The sequence below is a fragment of the Rhinatrema bivittatum genome, chromosome 2 (assembly GCF_901001135.1).
Source record: "Rhinatrema bivittatum chromosome 2, aRhiBiv1.1, whole genome shotgun sequence".
In the NCBI taxonomy this organism is placed as follows: domain Eukaryota; kingdom Metazoa; phylum Chordata; class Amphibia; order Gymnophiona; family Rhinatrematidae; genus Rhinatrema; species Rhinatrema bivittatum.
Genome location: NC_042616.1, coordinates 512340749 through 512359436, shown reverse-complemented (window position 1 = coordinate 512359436; position 18688 = coordinate 512340749). Strand labels below are relative to the sequence as shown.

The window sequence follows — 18688 nt, the reverse complement described above, 5'->3', positions numbered from 1 at the left end:
GATTCTGCAATATGGCCTTGGAGTGAGGAAACTCACTCCAAGATGAGATTTGGGCAATGTCTGCTTGCTTGGAGTGAGGAAACTCACTCCAAGATGAGATTTGGGCAATGTTCTCTCAAACTAGCTTGATGTCAAGCTATTTGGGCAATGTTCTCTCAAACTAGCTTGATGTCAAGCTATTTGGGCAATGTTCTCTCAAACTAGCTTGATATCAAGCTAGTTTGAGAGAACTAGCTTCTAGCCCACTAGCTTGACATCAAGCTAGTTTGAGAGAACATTGCCCAAATCTCATCTTGGAGTGAGTTTCCTCACTCCAAGGCCATCAAATCTTCACAAGAGACCACTGTTCTGTTCGTACGTCTCACGTTGAATGTGAAAGTGGCCCCCAACCCCCTACACTCATACCTAATCCCCACCTCGAGTTACTAGGTGAGCCTCTCATAGGGATACAAATAGCTGACTAGGGAAGAGAAACTATAGCAAGTCTTTCTCTCTCTCTCTCTCTCTCTCTCTCTCTCTCTCTCTCTCTCTCTCTCTCTCTCTCGCTCATCTGAAATAAGCCTCACATGTGGTAAACACGTTTTCGCATGCGTTAAAGGCCTATTGCATGCGAAAACGCCTTACCGCATTTTGAAAAATGACCCCCTAAATTGCTGAGCTGCACAGCAGCTGGATATGGACCCCACAGTGTACACAGACATAAACAGGAGTACAGTGACCAAATGAGTAACATAATTCCAGTGAAAGGGGCTCCACTCACTCCTTGTAGCTTAGGGTTCTGGAAAACAATTATCTCCAGCTATTGTTTTTACAAGTAGCCACTATCATAAAATGAGATACTCAAAAAGTTTTTGAATCATGGAAGAGGAGGAGCCATTATAGATGCTCCATTAATGCCTTCCATACTATTCATAGGTCAAACTACAGAGTTATTCACCAATACAGACACACGCATACCTTTTTATTTGCTTCCTGCAACTCTCATCTGAATATATTTATTTCTGTCTCAGGCTAGAATGTCTCAGAAGGGTCCTTTTTGCAGCCATGTACCACTCGATTCTACTCAATGGAAGCAATTTTGGCATTCTTTTTTCATTTTATAAATTGTAGCATTAATCCACACTCTCTGTATTGTTGCACTGTAAGCTAAGCAAAAGTCTCCCACGCTACATGTCACCAGGAACATTAGCAATGTTCTCATTCTTTAGGAATGTCCTTAGCTTTTTGGGGATTTTGTTTTTTTCATATCTTCTTGGTATACTGGCATCGCATCTACAATTTTCCTCTTTCCTGTCGCCACCCACAAAATCAGGATATTCTACAATCTTATTAATGCAGCATGCAGAATAATATAGAGTTCCAAGAAGGAGATTTTAAGCCAGTCCTGTATTTCTGACAACCCTATCCTGATGCATTATGGGACCTGTAGCACTGATTTCAATTGGTAGAATTAGTGACTACGACTGCCACACTGCTTTGGGAGGTAAGTTTAAAACCAGGACTGGCCAAAAAGTCTCCCTTTTGGAACTGGGTGACTTGGGAGCTCTGATAATATGAAAAATAGGAAACTCATTTCAAGTTCGAAACCAGGGCACAGAGTTTGTTAGTTTGCAACATCCATGGTTCTATACCTTTATAACCACATAAGAACATAAGATTTGCCATACTGGGTAAGACCAAGGGTCCATCAAGCCCAGTATCCTGTCTCCAACAATGGCCAATTCAAGTCGCAAGTACCTGGTAAGTACCCAAACATTAACCCTGTGGCCAGCCCTGGGAATAGAAAGGAAGAAACAACATGCAGCTCCATGTTACAAGCAGGAGAATACAAATAGGAGAAGAAATAATGAGGGAAATACCTTGTGGAGTTCTGGAAGAGGGAGAGACCAAATCTCTAGCCTCTAGGAAAAGGAAGCAGAGGAGAAGAACAGGGATGTACCAGGAAAGGGAAAAAAATGGACTGGGGCTTGTATCAAGGAAGTGGGCTAGAAGCAGCAAGCAGATTTCAACCAGGTCCTGCAGCACTGCCCAGAACTCTTTAGGAAATAAACTAGCAAGAGGTCCACATCTGCACAGAATAAGTTGAGGAAGGAGATTACTACAGTCATCAGCAATTTGGTGATGATCTAGCATATTGCAGTTCATTGCAAGAAGAAAGACTACTATAGATAAAAAAATACTGCTGCTCTTTTAGTTGTCATTCTCCTGTTTCTTTTCACTATTTTTGCCATCTTGGCCTGTATTTTATTTTTCAAGTTGCAATAAACCGGTTTTATGTTGAACATCATCCACAGAGTCTGGCAGTATTTTTCTTGGCCTCGCTGATGTTGACTACCCTCCGATTGCAGTGAGTGTACAGTGAATCATTGGAAGGACTGTTAAGAGGGATATTTTGGTTGGATTATTCTGTGGCACTGAGGGCCCCAGAGATCATAACTCCTCCCTGCTGGTGGAACCCCATCCTCCCAGAGGCATATTAGTTTATATTTGAAAAAAAAAAGGGAACAAGAAGATATAACCCCAATCCGGTGTGCCGGTCTAGCATGGATGAGGCCATAAAGTTATTTATACTCTTCAGGGCAGGAACCCTGACTAGCTCTTGTACCTCCTTTACTTTCCAAGGTGTGGATTCACTGGACTGGGAAGGAGAAAGGAGTCCTCTCAGGCCCCAATGAGACAGGGGTGGTTTCTTTGCACATTCCCTTGAGTTTCCCCTAGGGAGGATGTTGGTCCCTGGTGTGGGTACAGTGAGTGCAGAAATAAATATGCTGGAGCCACTTGGTTAGCGTCCAAAATAAAAGGCTTTACTGTTAAGCATTAGTGAATATCACAAAACTCAAACTGCAGCACCACAGAAATTTCTCTGCAATTCCTTTACAATCTCTTCCCTCTATCTGTGCAGGATTCACTTCTATTAGGGCAGGGAAAACATCCACTCTTGGTTTAACATGAAGTGGAGCTCCCAGATGGGCAGGGTCTTTAGGATGGTGAAAACCTCTTCTAAGCTTCATAACATTGACTTTACTATTGGCATACAAAATAGCACCTTTGCAAATTGGAAGTTACGGGGTATTGAGTGCATTGAACACCTCCTATCCAAAGGATCTTTAATGTATTCTGGTGACCTAGCTGATAAATATAGTTTGGAGGGGGTGGAGGTGTGGATTTTTTGGCATATGCTCAGATGTGCTATTTTATAATTTCTCAGAAGATTCTTCCATCTCTGACTCAGGACAAAACTATGGCCTGGATTTATCAAAATGTGGTAAGTATCGCATGTGATAGCAAAAGGGGTGTGGTTTATGCAAATATCCCTTTTATTGCAATTTGTGCTAATTACCTATGCAAAGAGCTAAGTTAGTGCAAATTGTGATAACATTATTGGACATTGCAATAGGAGCCAGACCTGTTGTATTTCCCACATATAACCACTGGAGGGAGGAAGGGAGAGAGAGCTTGGCCATAATGTCATCTCCCTAGATAGGTATTTGTATCCCTATAGTAGGCCCACCTAGTAACTGGAGGTGAGGTTTAGGTATCAGTGTAGGGGGTTAGGGGCCACTTTGACATTCAAAGTGAGACGTACGAACAACACAGTGCTCTCTTGTGAAGATGAGATTTGTGCAGTGTTCTCTCAACCTAGCTTGATGGACTCTCTATCTGGGTAACAGCAAGCTAGGTGGAGAGAACATTGTACAAATCTCATCTTGGAGTGAGTTTCCTCACTCCGGGGGTCATCAAATGTTCACAAGAGACCACTGTTCTGTTCGTACGTGTAACATTGAATGTCAAAGGGGCCCCTAACCCCCTACACTGATACCTAAACCTCACCTCGAGTTACTAGGTGGGCCTACTATAGGGATACAAATACCTATCTAGGGAGATGACATTATGGCCAGTCTCTCTCTTTCTCTCTCCTTCAACTCATCTAAATAGGCCTTGCAGGAGACATCACACAAGGCAATCAAATCTTACCAATCAGCATTAAATCTGTGCAATAGCTCTTCACAGACAGGCAAACCCAGCCCACCCCTAACTCCTCCTATTTTCCATATTTGCATAGCACCATACAATATGGTGCTATCGCATGCGTTAATGGGGCTTTTCGCATGCACTAAGCCCTTAACGCATGTGAAAAAGCCTTAGCGCATTTTGATAAATGACCCCCCTATGTTTGAGCTCTATTGTGCTGAAGTTGACAGAAGCGGGGTTTGGTATCTAAAGGGTATGGTCTCATTAAAGGGGTCATTAAGGAACCATTTAAACATATATGTTCCTGGGAGACAGATTTAGGAACAACTCTGCCTCCAGAAGCATGGGACCTTGTTTTCCTATGTGCAGTAAATGCTTTATTTCAGCGTTGCTATAAGAGAATTGTTATAAACTTCTATTCCGTTGGTATATGACACCTGATAGATTGCACCATATGTATCCTGATGTAACTAATGCTTGTTGGAGAAATTGTGGGGGTACTGAAACTCTATACCATATTTAGTGGGAATGCAGGGTGGTATCAATCTTTTGGAAGCAGATCACAGATTGGGTCAAGAGTAGGGATGTGAATCGTATTTCTACGATTGAAAATATTGTAGGATTGTAGGATATTTTCAGAATCGCCGGCCGTCCATTTTTAAAGATGGCGTGGGCCAGCCAGTGCTCCTACCATGTGACAGGGGCCAGCCAATGGCATGGATACCCTGTCACATGGTAAGGGCAAAGGGCCATCGGCGCCATTTTTATTAGTGGCAGCGATGGCCCAAGAGCGGGAGATCACTCCCAGGATCCCCACTGGACTACTAGGTAATTTTAAAATGGGGGTCGGGAGGGTGGGGGAAGCTAAGGGAGCCGTTTTAAAGGGTCAGGGTGAGTTTTTTGTTTATCGGCTCGGGCGCAGCGGATAAAAAAAAACCCCGATCGGGCCACATGAAAAAAAATAAACGATGTGATTTGGAACCAGAATCGGAACCGATTCCGGTTCCGATTCACATCTCTAGTCAAGAGTGCATTGTGTATGGGGAACGTGCATGATGCTGGCTTTATATTACTCAGTATGCCACTAACAGGTCTTGATAGATTTCAGCAATGTCTGTGCCAACAGGTGTTATCTATCTGTTATTTGCTTGTTGTTGCTAAGTGCAGGATGTGAGTAGGGGGATGGGGGGGGGAGGGCTTAATATAGGAAAATGGAAACAGAATGTCTGTTATAAATGTCTGGTCTTTATTCTTGTATTTTTGCGACATTCAATAAAAATTTTCAATTATAAAAAACAAACCCTTCCAAGCTGATAAAAATAGCAAAGCCTATTGCACAGAGAGTAAATCCTCTCTTTCTCTCCCCAGGGTGGTGAATACCAGATTGGTGTCCCCAGTGATGTTGTTTCCTTTACTCACGGTTGGCAGATCTTCAGGATCCCCTTGATCTTACACAGTCCTTTTAGTATTCTCTCTCTCTCTCTCTCTCTGTCTCGATCCTCAATGGAAAGGACCCTCCTTGAAACAAGCAGTTCTCTTGCCTCTAGCAGGAAGGAAGGGGCAGCTAAAAACCTTCCGCCTGGATCTTTTAACAAAAGTGTTCTTTCTTCAAAAAGGAACAGAAATTAACAGCGGAGTCCCCTCCTCGCAGCAGGTCACCACCACATCAGGGGTGTATTTTCCCGATCCCTGGGCAGCTCACACGCAGGGTTCCCCAATCCCTTTGTGCAAGATAGGCCCAGGTGTCCAGTGAGGCTCCTAAATAAAAGTCTCAAAAATCCTTAAATTTAGACCCAGAACAAACTCAACCAGCAGGCTGTGTACTGGAAGAGGAAATCCTTCCCAACCCTGGTCAGCACCAACAGCCTGGGTTAGCCTGCCTTTACTGAATGGGCCTGTAAAAGAACAAAAATTAACTCCTGACACCTCTGCACTCTGTGATAACCTAAATGGACTGCCTCCCAAACTGTAACAAGGGCTCGGATATATATTATTTCAAATGGGCTGGCCATTCCAGACCCCACAGAAGGAGGGACTGTATTTGAATAGATACTCCCTTCACTCTAGCCTATTCTTTCTTTCTAGCTAAACAAAGGGCTCAACCAGGTCCTACTGGTGATGTGACCTGCGGGTCTGTCACAAAGAGAAAGGTTTTGGACATATTTGTTTACAGCCTTGGGACTAGCAGTCCCTTTCTTCAGTGTCACAACAAAGAGGAGGTTACACAGGGACTGCTGACATCTACTCCAGGAGGCAGCAGCTAAGATACAGGAAGGGATGGATTTCCCAAAGGCAGAGTAGGCACATGGCTATGGGCTGTCTTGTCTGTGTAAATCACTTGTATTACATCATCAGCTGCGACACCATCTTACCTGACCAAACTGTGAAGGGGTGAGGGACTTGCTCACACCACCACATCCATGGGATATAAGGCTTCTACCTTACATCAAGAGAGTGGTGGGGAGGACTTCAACCATCTCAGGGGCCATCAGACACACAGGCCTGATTGACAAACTGAAGAGTAGTAAATCACCTGGACCAGATGGTATACTCCCCAGGGTTCTGAAGGAACTAAAAAATGAAATTTCAGACCTATTTCAATTAATTTATGACCTATCATTAAAATTATCCGATGTACCTGAAAACTGGAAGATGGCCAATGTAACCCCTGTATTTTAAAAGGGATCCAGAGGTGATGCGGGAAACTATAGACTGGTGAGCCTGACTTTAGTGCCAGGAAAAATCGTGGAAACTTATAAAGAATAAAATCACAAAACATTTAGATAGACATAGTTTGATGGGACACAGCCAACATGGATTTACCCAAGGGAAGTATTGCCTCACAAATCTACATTTTTTTTTGAAGGGGTGAATAAACATATGGACAAAGGTGAACTAGTAGATGTTGTGTGTTTGGATTTTCAGAAGTTGCTCTACAACAAAGTGCCGCACGAGAGGCGTTTAAGAAAACTAAAAAGTCATGGGATAGGAGGCAATGTCCTTTTGTGGATTACAAATTGGTTAAAAGACAGGAAACAGAGAGTAGGACTAAATGGTCAGTTTTCACACTGGATAAAGGTAAAACAGTGGAATGCTTCAGGGATCTGTACTTGGACCAGTGTTTTTTAATATATTTATAAATGAACTAGAGAGGGGTACGATGAGTGAGGTGACGAAATTTGCGGATGACACTAAATTATGCAGAGTAGTTAAATCTCAAGCGGATTGTGATGAATTGCAGGAAGACCTTGCGAGACTAGAAGATTGGGCTTCCAAATCATAGATGAAATTTAACACGGACAAGTGCAAAGTGGTGCATATAGGGAAAAATAACCTATGCTGTAGTTACACAATGTTAGGTTCTATCTTAGGAATTACACCCAGGAAACAGATCTAGGCATCATAGTGGATAATACATTGAAATCGTCAGCTCAGCGTGCTGTGGCGATCAAAAAAGCAAACAATGTTAGGTATTATTAGGAAGGGAATGGCAAATAAAATGGAGGATGTCATAATTCCTCTGTATCGCTCTTTGGTGAGACTGCACCTTGAATACTGTGTGCAATTCTGGTCATTGCAGCTCAAAAAGGATATAACTGCACTGGAGAAAGTGCAGAGAAGGGCGACCAAAATGATGAGGTGCATGGAATGGCTGCCCTATGAGGAAAGGCTAAAGAAGTTAGGGCTGTTCACTTTGGAGAAGAGATGATTGAGGAGGGATATGATAGAAGTCTACAAAAGCATGAAAGGACTTGAACAAGTTAATGTAAATCAGTTATTTACTCTCTCAGATAATAGAAGGACCAGGGGGCACTCCATGAAGTTAGCAGATAGCTCATTTAAAACAAATCGAAGAAACGTTTTTTGCTCAGCACATAGTTAAGCTTTGGAATTCATTGCCAGAGGATGCGGTTACAGCAGTTAGTGTAACTGGGTTTTTAAAAAGTTTGGATAAGTTCCTAGAGGAAAAATCCATAAACTGCTATTACAGTAATTAATAAGCAATAGTAGCTTGTGATCTATTTAATGTTTGGGTACTTGCCAGGAACTTGTGACTTGGATTGGTCACTGTTGGAAACAGGATACTGGGCTTGATGGACCTTTGGTCTGTCCCAGTATGGCATATCTTATGTTTTTATGTTCACCACATAGCTAACAGGGGCAATCCAGAAACATTATAAGGACCTAACTCAGGATCAAAGGATTTAGAAGGAGACTTCTAGACCTCCACATTGTTCACATCTCTAAATCAGGCTGTACACTGGGGGTCAGCAAAGTTTTTTTGCCAATGTGCCAACCCCTACCTTCCCCCCTTCATTGATATGCTGTTCCCTGTGGGAAGGGTGGTGACCCTGGAGAAATTCTGCATCCCCGTGATGAAATCCTGCTTCCTTTGATTACCAAGCACACTTATCTGTGGAGCACACCATACTGTCTTCCAGGTCAGCACCACATTTTCCAAGCTCACAGGCTGGCTCTGCTAATCTTGTGATTCTTAAAACTAGCAGAATCGGCCAACAAATTTTGAAAATGAGAACAGTGCCAGCTTGGTTACTTCTAACTGAACATAAGATTAAATAAACTTCTCTTACTGAAGGAATAATCTGCAGATGCCAGTCACTGCACATGGATCACACCCATGCTGTTTTAGTGTAAGGATATTGAAGTTTTACCCATGTGTCCCATAGAGGGCAGTATAGTGCAAGGATTATAGCTCAAGCAGCAGGTAATACAGCATCACTGTCTCTTTGTAAATGCTGATGGTGACCCATTGATACCTAGTCTGGGGCGGTTCAGAAATCCCCTTGGAGCTCTAGCAATGCCTGCTACAGCCTCTAAGTAAATCCTGGACATGCAGGACCTCTTGTACATAGCAGAGATTAACCTGCTTGAATGCAAGGTCTGCTTCGAGAGGTACAGCCAGCAGCAGCTGCACAGGCCCCGGAACCTACCCTGCGGGCACGTCCTGTGCTCAGCGTGTGTTTCTTCCCTGGCACGGCTGGCTCTGGAGTGCCCTTTCTGTCGCCAGGCCTGCACTCCATGTCAAACCAGTGACTGCCTGCCCCTGCTGCACCTCGAAGGCATCCTCAGCCATGTGGCTAATGATCGCAGAGCCTCAGAAGCCACAGGAGGAGCAGAGGGTCCAGTGGCCAGGCTGTTGCCATCAGGCTTCAGCCTTAACTTTTCCTTTGGAGGTTGGGGGACGCTAGTCAATTCTACTGGCCAGGCAGTGTGCCAGAAATTAGGGTGCATTGCAGTGACCCAAGATAAGAAGAATAGGATTAAGCTTTTCAACTTGTCTGGTGCATGCATTCAGTAGTTTGGGGAAAAGAGAGACTCTAGTAAGTGTCCGATACCCTCTGGATATTGCAATCAATTGGATGGCTATTTATTTGTCACAGATGCTGGTGACCAGTCCATTAAACTGTTTGAGGTCCATATTCAGTAACCATTTAGTGGACAATTTATTCAGCTAAAGTTAGCTGGATAACTTGTCCTGGATATTCAGTGGGATAAACGTCCTGCTGAATAACCCTGATTAAAGTCATCTAGCTAACTTTAGCCGGTGTTGCATATCACCTATTAAAAAGTTATCTAGCTATAGTTAGTTGGAAAACTTTAGATTTAACTGGCTACATTCAAAAGAATATATCCAGTTTGGTGGTGCATCGGGGAATAAAATAAAAAAAAGCTTGCAGGCCAAAACGTCTCCATTTTATAGTAAAATATAATCACTGCATCTGGTCTTGAGATTTCACCCCCCCCCACTTCCTCCTGACAAATTAAAAAAAAAATTATTGGCTCCAGCGCCCCCGACTTTCCTCCCCCACCCAAACCCAATACTCTCCCTGACCTCCAAGGTTCTTCATTCTTCACCTGATTCGTGGTAGCAGCCTATCGTGACCCTGGCCCGGTGCATCTGGGCTCGATAAGAACCTACGTTGGAAGCGTACACTTCTAGCGTGGCTCCTTGTAAGTACAACTCTAAATGTGAACGCTTCCAACGTAGGTTCTTAGCAACCCCAGACGCAATGGGCCTGGGCCAATAGCACAATCTGGGAGAAGAATGAAGAACCTTGAGGTACCTGAAGGTCAGGGGGTGGGGCTAGAGGCAATAATTATGTTTTAAATTTGCCGGGAGGAGAGGTGGGGGGATCCCGGAACCGGCTGCAGTGATTATATTTTGCTGTAAAATGGAGGGGGTTTTGAGGCGTGCTGCTGGAACACTTGGATTTCAAGTGAGCGGGAGGAAGGGGCATGTATCAGGGCCAGTAGACCAGAAGCTTTTTGTTTTTATTCCTCAGTGTGCCACTTTACTGGCTATGTTGTTTTGAATATAACCGGTTAGGTTATCCGGGAACACATGCCCGGGTAACTTTCGACTTGCTCTCTCTCAGGCACGTCTAGATTTAGGCAGAAAACTTATCTGGCTAACTCTTAATATCAGAATTAGCAGGTTAAGTTATTCATGTAACTCTTCCCCTCCCTGGAATACCCCCAACATGCCCCTTTCTAATTCAGCTAATTATTAGCCGGATACAGACTAATCCGGCTAATGTTTAGCCGGACAAGAAAGGGAGCTATTCAAAACTAGTCATTTAAATGAATAACTCACAAGTTATCAGTCTAAATGGTTTTTAATATTGACCCCTTTGATTTTAAGGACAAATGCAAATTAGTGGTCAGGGGATGTGCTACCTCCCCTGGGGTGTGGATATCAATCCACAAAATGAAATTCTGGTGATTGATCCAGAGGCAGGAGCACGGTGCTTCTTGCAGGGGGCGAGTGACAAAGAGCCAGCAGGTACACTCCAGTCCAGTGCTTCCCAACAGGTGCGTCACGCAGTCCTGGGAGGTGCGTCACAGTCCTGGGAGGTGCGTCACAGGGCCAGCAGGAGGCTCCTCTCTCCTCATCAGCCCAGGCAGGATTTGGTTGACTTCTTTATTGGGCCCAGCTGGAGGCTGTTTTCTCCTTCCCCAGATCAGAGCGAGGCATCGCCAGCTCCTGCTCTTCTGGGCCCGATGGGGCACCAACTTTATGTTCCCCTGCTGGGCTTGGAAGTGCTGCTGCTGCTGCTCCCTTCAACCTGTGGGGTAGGGGAAAAGCTGTTGGGGATGCTGGGCAGGGAGAGGTGGAAGAGAGAGGGAGTGTGGGGGCTGCTGATCAGGAAGGGCTGGGAAAGAAGCGGGTCAGGGTAGCTGGGCAGGGAGGGGGAGCAGGGGGAAAGAGAGAGCACAGGGAAGAGGATGGGAGAGCCAGGAATGCTGGGCAGGGATGTGTGAGGAGATGATTGAAAGGGAATAATTGGGAGATGTGAGGAATGATGGCAACATGGAGGGAGAGTGACAGGTGCAAGAGCCATACTACGTTAATTTTGGGACTGTGCATCTCTTCCATCTTTGAATTTCGCATAGTGTAGCAGGAAATGTATTTCTGATTCTAGCTCTCCGGTTTTGCACTACATGCAGAGTAGCATTGTGAGGTTTCCATTGCAGTTTTTCCCTCCGCATTTGTAATGTGTGGCCTTTTATTCTGTATTTGGAGAAGGTCAGTTCTGTGTGTGTGTGTGACTGAGGTGAGGTATTTTACTAGCATGTAGGCATTTTTATCAATCTTATTTGTTATGTTCTCTGACTAGGACATGTTTTGGTGCTGCACTGCTGCCTTTTCATAGGTAGGGCTACTGCTGTTTGAGTGCTTGGAGTTAATGCTGCCATAATATGGCAGGTTTGCCACACATGCTGAGTGGGTTTTTTTTTTCAGGTTTTGTATTTTATGGTGCACCTGGAAGTAGAGGGAGTTTGTGTTGCTGTTACTGAAATGACACTAGAATCAGAATATCTTTTTTGTATGGTGAGTTGTACAGGGAATGTCCTAATTCTGTTCTGCACCCATTGTTGGGGTGCAGAACAGAATTTAGCCCCATGATGGTCATGTGTTTACTATGTCATGCATGTGAGCGTCATCTGTCAGGGTGTGTCCCAACAAATAAAGATTAAGAACCACTGCTCTAGCCTATGCCAGCTGGTGCCCTGGCTGTCATTGAGCATCTGAACACTAGAGAGAAGATTTGCATGAGGGAAAGAGTGAAACTGCTAAACAGCAACATGAATTTATTTGGCCAGATGGACAGTTTTGGCTTCAGTCTACTACTGCCCTCTGAAATCCATGTAAGTGGCGTGGCCTTTGGCAGAGGGGGGAATATATTGGTGTCAGATGTGCAGAGTGGAGCTGTACTGAGTTTGGGGACAGCTGAAGAGTTTCCTTCTGTCCGGTCTCTCATCACTCATGGCCTTTGCTATCCAACAGGCCTGAACTGCTTGGAGAATGAGTCAGTCATTGTGTTGGACAGTGGAGACCATTCTGACAAGATATTTGCAGGCTGATGAACAGATTTAGGGCCTTATTCAAAAAGGAATGTTTCCTATTCTGTATCTAAAGAAAAATATTTGGGTACTTGCCAGGTTCTTGTGGCATGGTTTGGCCTCTGTTGGAAACAGGATGCTGGGCTTGATGGACCCTTGGTCTGACCCAGTATGGCATGTTCTTATGTTCTTCTTATATATTGTTTAAATAAGGCTCTTAGTGTCTTGTAATATATGTCTTATTTTGGTTGTAATTGATTTTGGATGCCTCCTGCAATGAGGAAGCTAACTTGTATGATTTGGTTAAATGTAGGTATAGTTTTCATACCATTAGACTGGTTACATGCTTTTAGCTTTCATAGTATTTTTGGGTAATTCTTATCATACATTTTAAACTGCTTTGGGCCAAACATTTGTTTGAGGAAAGCGGTATATAAATGTAATGTATACGATTGCCAACTGTCCAAATTTTCTCCAGTCAGTACAGATATTAGAGGGACTGTCCAGAAACCAGGAGGAGGGCTAACTGTCCAGATTTTAGCTCTCTAGGTCCAGCTACAATCCTCTCCAGTTGATCCTTTATCATGCTCATCATCATCTCAGAAGTATGCAGAACACTGTTTCTCCAGTGCAGCATCTTGGTGTCATCAACTAAATTCTGTTGCAGCATACAGTTCAAATATCAGCTGCTTGAAATGTGTAGAGCTCCACAGCCCATGCGGTTCAATCAGCTGACATTTGAACTGCACCCACAAGAGGAGCTAGAGCATGGGAGCAGCAAGGCCTGGATCTTTTGGTCATAGAGAGGAGGCAGAGAAGTGGTTGATGGGCCCTCCTGGCCAATAAGAGCAACTGAAGCAACAGTTGCTGGGCTCTCCCGGCCAATGAGGGGAATCAGATCTACAGTGGCTGGTTCCTCTCAGCTGAAGAGAGGAGCATCAGTGGTGGTGGGCCTGTGTGGCCAAAGAGGGGAGTAGTGTCAGCCCCACAAATGGAATACAGGAGACTTCCCAATGCCATGTTGGCTCATGAAGGAGGCTGCTGCTTCTGCAGACTGAATTGTTGGGGAGGGGGGAGAGTGAATGTGTGAGGAGGAGGAGAAAGCATGTATGTATGTGTGGGGGGAGGCAAAGAATCTCTCTCTCTCTCCCTGCCCAGCACACATACATGTTCTTTCTGTGAGAGAGCATGTATGCATGAGTAGGAAGTGTTGCGCAGGAGGTGGACCCTTGGGCCGAGGTGGGGTTGACGCTACCCGCAGAGCAAGCCCTATGGGTCGCCACCGTCGGCAGATGGAACTGGCTGACTGATGGAGGGTGGCTGGAGCTTCGCCAATACCAGATCTCGTTCCCCGCAGGTTGAGCCCTTGGGTACCCGGGGCCAGTTGGACTTAGGTGGGCCTCCGTCCGAGGTCTTCTGAGGGATGACAAGGAGGTCAGGCAGGGGTCAGCAGCGGTAGTAGATAGACTGATCTGGATGAGGTGAAGTCCCGGAGACCTGGGAGCCAAAAGGAACAGAAAGCAGACAGGAGGCGCCCGAGTAAGAACAGGTCGAAGCCTGAAAGGCCAAGTCCACAGTGAGGTTGAAAGGAGCGTCGTCAAGCAGGCTGAAGTCATGGCAGGTGGCAGGCAAGGAATAGTGGCAAGACAAGTGTGGGTCAAAACCAGAGGTCAGCGAGAGAATAGTCAGGCAAGGCAGAGGTCGGCAATGCGGTGGTCAAATCCAGGAGACAATCAGTAGTGTGGTCAGGTGAAGCAGTGCTCAGATCCAGAAGAAAGTCAGTAACAACAAGCAGGGTAGACATGGAACAAAGGAGCAGGAACAGGTACCAGGATCAGGAACAGGAACGGAGATGAATCAGGAACCCGGAACACAGAGGTATCACAGGGAGAAGCAACTAAGCACACGACTAGCGTGGAGACCTGTTGCCAAGGCAGGGAAGCACTGGCTGGGCCCAGCCTTATATACCGGAACCCAGTGACGTCATCATCCGGGGCTGTGAGTTGGATTCCCGCCGCAGTCCCTTCAAAAGGAGAACAGATGCATGCGTGTGCTTCTAGGGAGTGGCGCGGCGTCTCCCCACGGACCACACGGGGAGGCCCGCCTCAGAGCTGAGACGTCCACTGCGGAGCTGGGAGCACAGGGAGCGGCCCGAAGTCGGAGGAGGCGGCCCCTGGCCGCAAGGGAAGCTGAACCAGGTGCTGGAGCAGGCAAACGGGAGTAAGATGGCCTGGCCACGGGTCTACCACGGCCAGCACATGCAACAGGAAGGGGGGAGAGAGAGTCTGAGCATGTACGTGTGAGTGTATGGGGGAGAGAGCTTGTGAGTGTGAGACAGAATATATGTGTACGAGCATGTGGGAGTAATCGAGTATGTGTATGTTGGAAATTGTGTGTATGTGAAAGAGAAAGGTAAAAGATTTTGCCCTTCCAAACAGAAAAAGGATGGAGGGTGATATGGAGGGGTGAGATAGTGGGAATAAGGTTGAGGAGGGGGTAAAAGAAAGGTCATTGGATACTGGGTAGAGGTAAAAGACAAAAGAAGGGGGTAAGGAGGTAGGGAAGGACATGAAAAACAGAGGAGGAGAGAGTGCTGATAACAGGATTAGAGACCGAGGAAAATAGTTGAGGACTGGAGAGAAAGTGTGTACAAAGGGTGGAAATAGGGACTAGGGAGTGGGGGAATAAGAGATTGGGAAAGAATGAGAAAGCAGGGAGATGAATTGGGATAGTTAGGAGAGTGGGAGATGGAAAGCTGATGGGCAGGTGAGAGTTGAAAAGAGAGAGAGACTGATCACAGAAAAGTGAGGAGGAAGAAGGAGGGATGAAATCCAGCTATGAGGTAAAAATAAAATGAAGAAAGCAAATGAACATGAAAGATCAATGGAGAAATGCATACCTGGGAACTTTTGACTTCCAGTCACCCTGAGATTACCAAGGATTAGTGGGGACCAACTGCACAGTGAGACTGGACGCTCACATATTTGTTCTCATGCACATTAACACTCCTACATGTTCACACTTACTTTCACTACTCATTCTCTTACATTCTCACATCTCCATTTACACTTTTACTTCTACCATTCTCCCACCAACACACACTCACTCACATCTCTCCCTCTGCCATACACACATGCCTACTCACTTTCACACCCATGTTCACTTGCACTCAGTTCTCACCTACTCACCTACATACACTCTCAGTTTTCTTCTTCCTACACAAATCAAATACACACTCACTCACTCTCACGGACATGCTCATGCATTCTCTCTCCCCCACTTTCAGTTTTTATTTTTCTTGGGAAATTCAATGTTATAACAAAAAGAATCTGTGAAAAAACGTTTTCATGGAATTTTCTCCTGCTTATTAAGACAGTCATTTTTCCAGCTGAACACGAAAGTCTTAAGTATTCAGAAAGAAGAAATATTTTCCTCTTCATTAAATCTGAGAGTCAAAAGCAATAATCAATGAACAATTTCTTTATAAATTGTACACTGACTGTGAGGTTCCGTCCATCATTTTAGTTTCAACAATTTTGTATTGTAAAGTAGACAACAGAACCTCCTGCAGGGCAGATTTTCTGCAACCCCACAGGTATTCACCACACAAAGGGTAATTTACAAGATACAGAACAACAATGCAACTATCCCCTCCGCCCCCCTCCCCCCATGCTCACCCGGTCTTGATAGAAAGATAAATATTATAGAACTCGTCACGTGAGTAAAAAAAGCAGTTCAAGCGTTCAAAATAAGACTACGGGAACGGGGTGGCAGTGACTGGAAATAACAGTCCCAAATTTGTAGAAAACGACGCCGGTTAGATGGGGATACATCAGAAGCCAATGTGGTCCATGGAATCATGCGATGCAAACAGTTCCGCCACATCCAATAAGTGGGTGCTTCTGAATTCTTCCAGTGGAGGAGAATGAGACACTTCCCCACCCAGCCAGCCTTCCGGACAAGCAAACGAGGTCCTACGCCCCAAACAATTAATGAAGAAATACAGTCAGACAGAAGGGCTTCAGTGGAGATTGGAATGGTCATGTCCAAACGGTCCACCAAGAACTGAGAGATACGCCTCCAGAATGCTTGAATCCAAGGGCATTCCCAAAACAAATGAAATAATGACCTGGTAGCTGCTTGACATTTAATACATGACGCTGACAGTGATAACTTGGCACAAAACATAACATAAGAACATAACAAATTGCCATGCTGGGTCAGACCAAGGGTCCATCAAGCCCAGCATCCTGTTTCCAACAGAGGCCAATCCAGGCTACAAGTACCTGCCAATTTCCCAAACACCAAGAAGATCCCATGCTACTGATGCAATTAATAGCAGTGGCTATTCCCTAAGTAAACTTGATTAATAGCCATTAATGGATTTCTCCTTCTGGTAACAATTTCCAGAGCTTTATTGTGATTTGAGTGAAAAAGACTTTTCTCCGATTAGTCTTAAATGTGTTACTTGCCAGCTTTATGGAATGCCCCCTTGTCCTTCTATTATTCGAAAATGTAAATAACCGATTCACATCTACTGGTTCAAGAACCTCTCATGATCTTAAAGACCTCTATCATATCCCCCGCAGCTGTCTCTTCTCCAGGCTGAACAGCCCTAACTTTAGGTGAAATATGTGCTCTATGTAAAAATGTAAACTCCATTTCCCAGAAGTACATGTTAGTGGTCACCATAGAAATACACCCAAAGCAAGCCTGCAGAGTAGAAGGAGTTAGGGCCAAGTGACCCTCTTTGTGCCATCGCTCCACCAAGACAACACAAACATCCAGTCGTGTCAAATTTCCAAGCCCCTTGTAATATACTAACAATGACGCGGGACCAGGCTTGTCAAATAAAAGAAGCCGGTTTAGCGCTTGGAAAACGGTTGGTTGGTGGGCCTCGGAAGGTATGGAGAATATATAGTGCTGAATCTGTAAATATGCAAACACTTGAGAGCCATGGAGGCCATATAAATCTCTCAGGGCTTGGAATGTGAGCATGGTACCCTCACCATCTAGCAGGTGGCCCAGCAGAGTATTGCCTTTGTCCGCCCAAGTTCTAAAGGCCTATGAATGCAAGCCCGGGGAAAACACTGTATTACCCCGAATGGGCATTAAATAAGCACACACATGGGGAATACCCAGCATTTTAGTTAAATGAAGCCAGGTGCGATGGATCGGTTGCAGCAGCTCATGGTTTTGCAAAGAAGTTGGCAGGCCCTGGGAGGATACCTGCAAAACATAACGCAAGTCTAGGGGGGGCCACCAATGCTTGTTCCGCAGAAATATTAACATAGGGTGACTGACCCAATATCCAGCCCTGGATAATCCGCAGCTTCCCAGCCATGTTATAAACAGCCAGATCTGGGACCCCCATACCACCCCGTCCCCAGCGTTCTCTCAGCCACGTCAGTGGGATCCGGGCCTTTTTCCCCTGCCACAAGAAGGAGTGCAGCGCTTTATCAAGAGCTACTCGATCCCTATATTTAAGCTGTAGAGGCAGGTTTTGAAATAAATAAAGCCACTTCTGTAGGAGGATCATTTTAAAGAGGTTTGTACGTCCCCCAAGCAATAATGGTAGATCCTTCCAAATCTGTAATTTGCTCAGAGTATGATTCAGTACTCTGGGAACATTAAGGCAATATAGCCAGTTTAATCCCGTTGATATGAAAATCCCCAGGTAATGAATAGAGTCCTTGGCTCACTGCAACGGAAAATCCACTTCCCATGTCTGCTTCAGCTCCTTAGGGAAAGCTAAGGCCTCGGACTTATCCCAATTTAACTGCAATCCCGAGAAAGCCCCAAAAGAAGAGACAACTGTAACAGTTTCGACAGTGAGCGATGGGGATCTGTTAAAAAAACCCAATATATCATCAGCAAATCTGCATATTTAAAGATGGTATTTTGGAGTTTAATCCCCCTCACTTCAGGGTGAGTTTGGACAGAGAGGAGAAGAGACTCCAGAGTTAAGAGAAAGAGTAGCGGTGAAAAGGGGTAACCCTGCCTTGTCCCTCTATGGATGGGAAAGGGGTTCGACCGTAGACCATTCACAATAAGGGAGGCCATCGGTCCCCTATAAAGCAGAGCGACCGCCTTGTGGAACATTCCATCAAACCCCATAACTCACAGGCATGAAATTAAACAGATCCACTCCACTTTGTCGAACGCTTTTTCAGCGTCAAAACTAACGACCAGGTATGGCTCCACCACCCTGATATAGAGCGCCATGGCATTGAGAACTAGCTTAATATTAGTTAGAGCATAATGTTGCCTCACAAAACCCACCTTACCTGGGGCAATCAAATGGGGCATTACATTGGCCAGATGATCGGCTAATATTTTAGCCAACAAT

General features: G+C 45.1%; 1 pseudogene; it reads left to right on the top strand.

Moving 5' to 3' along the window:
- The first annotated feature begins 8791 nt into the window (after positions 1-8791).
- Positions 8792-12360, top strand: LOC115083345 (annotated as a pseudogene).
- Positions 12361-18688: the final 6328 nt, after the last annotated feature.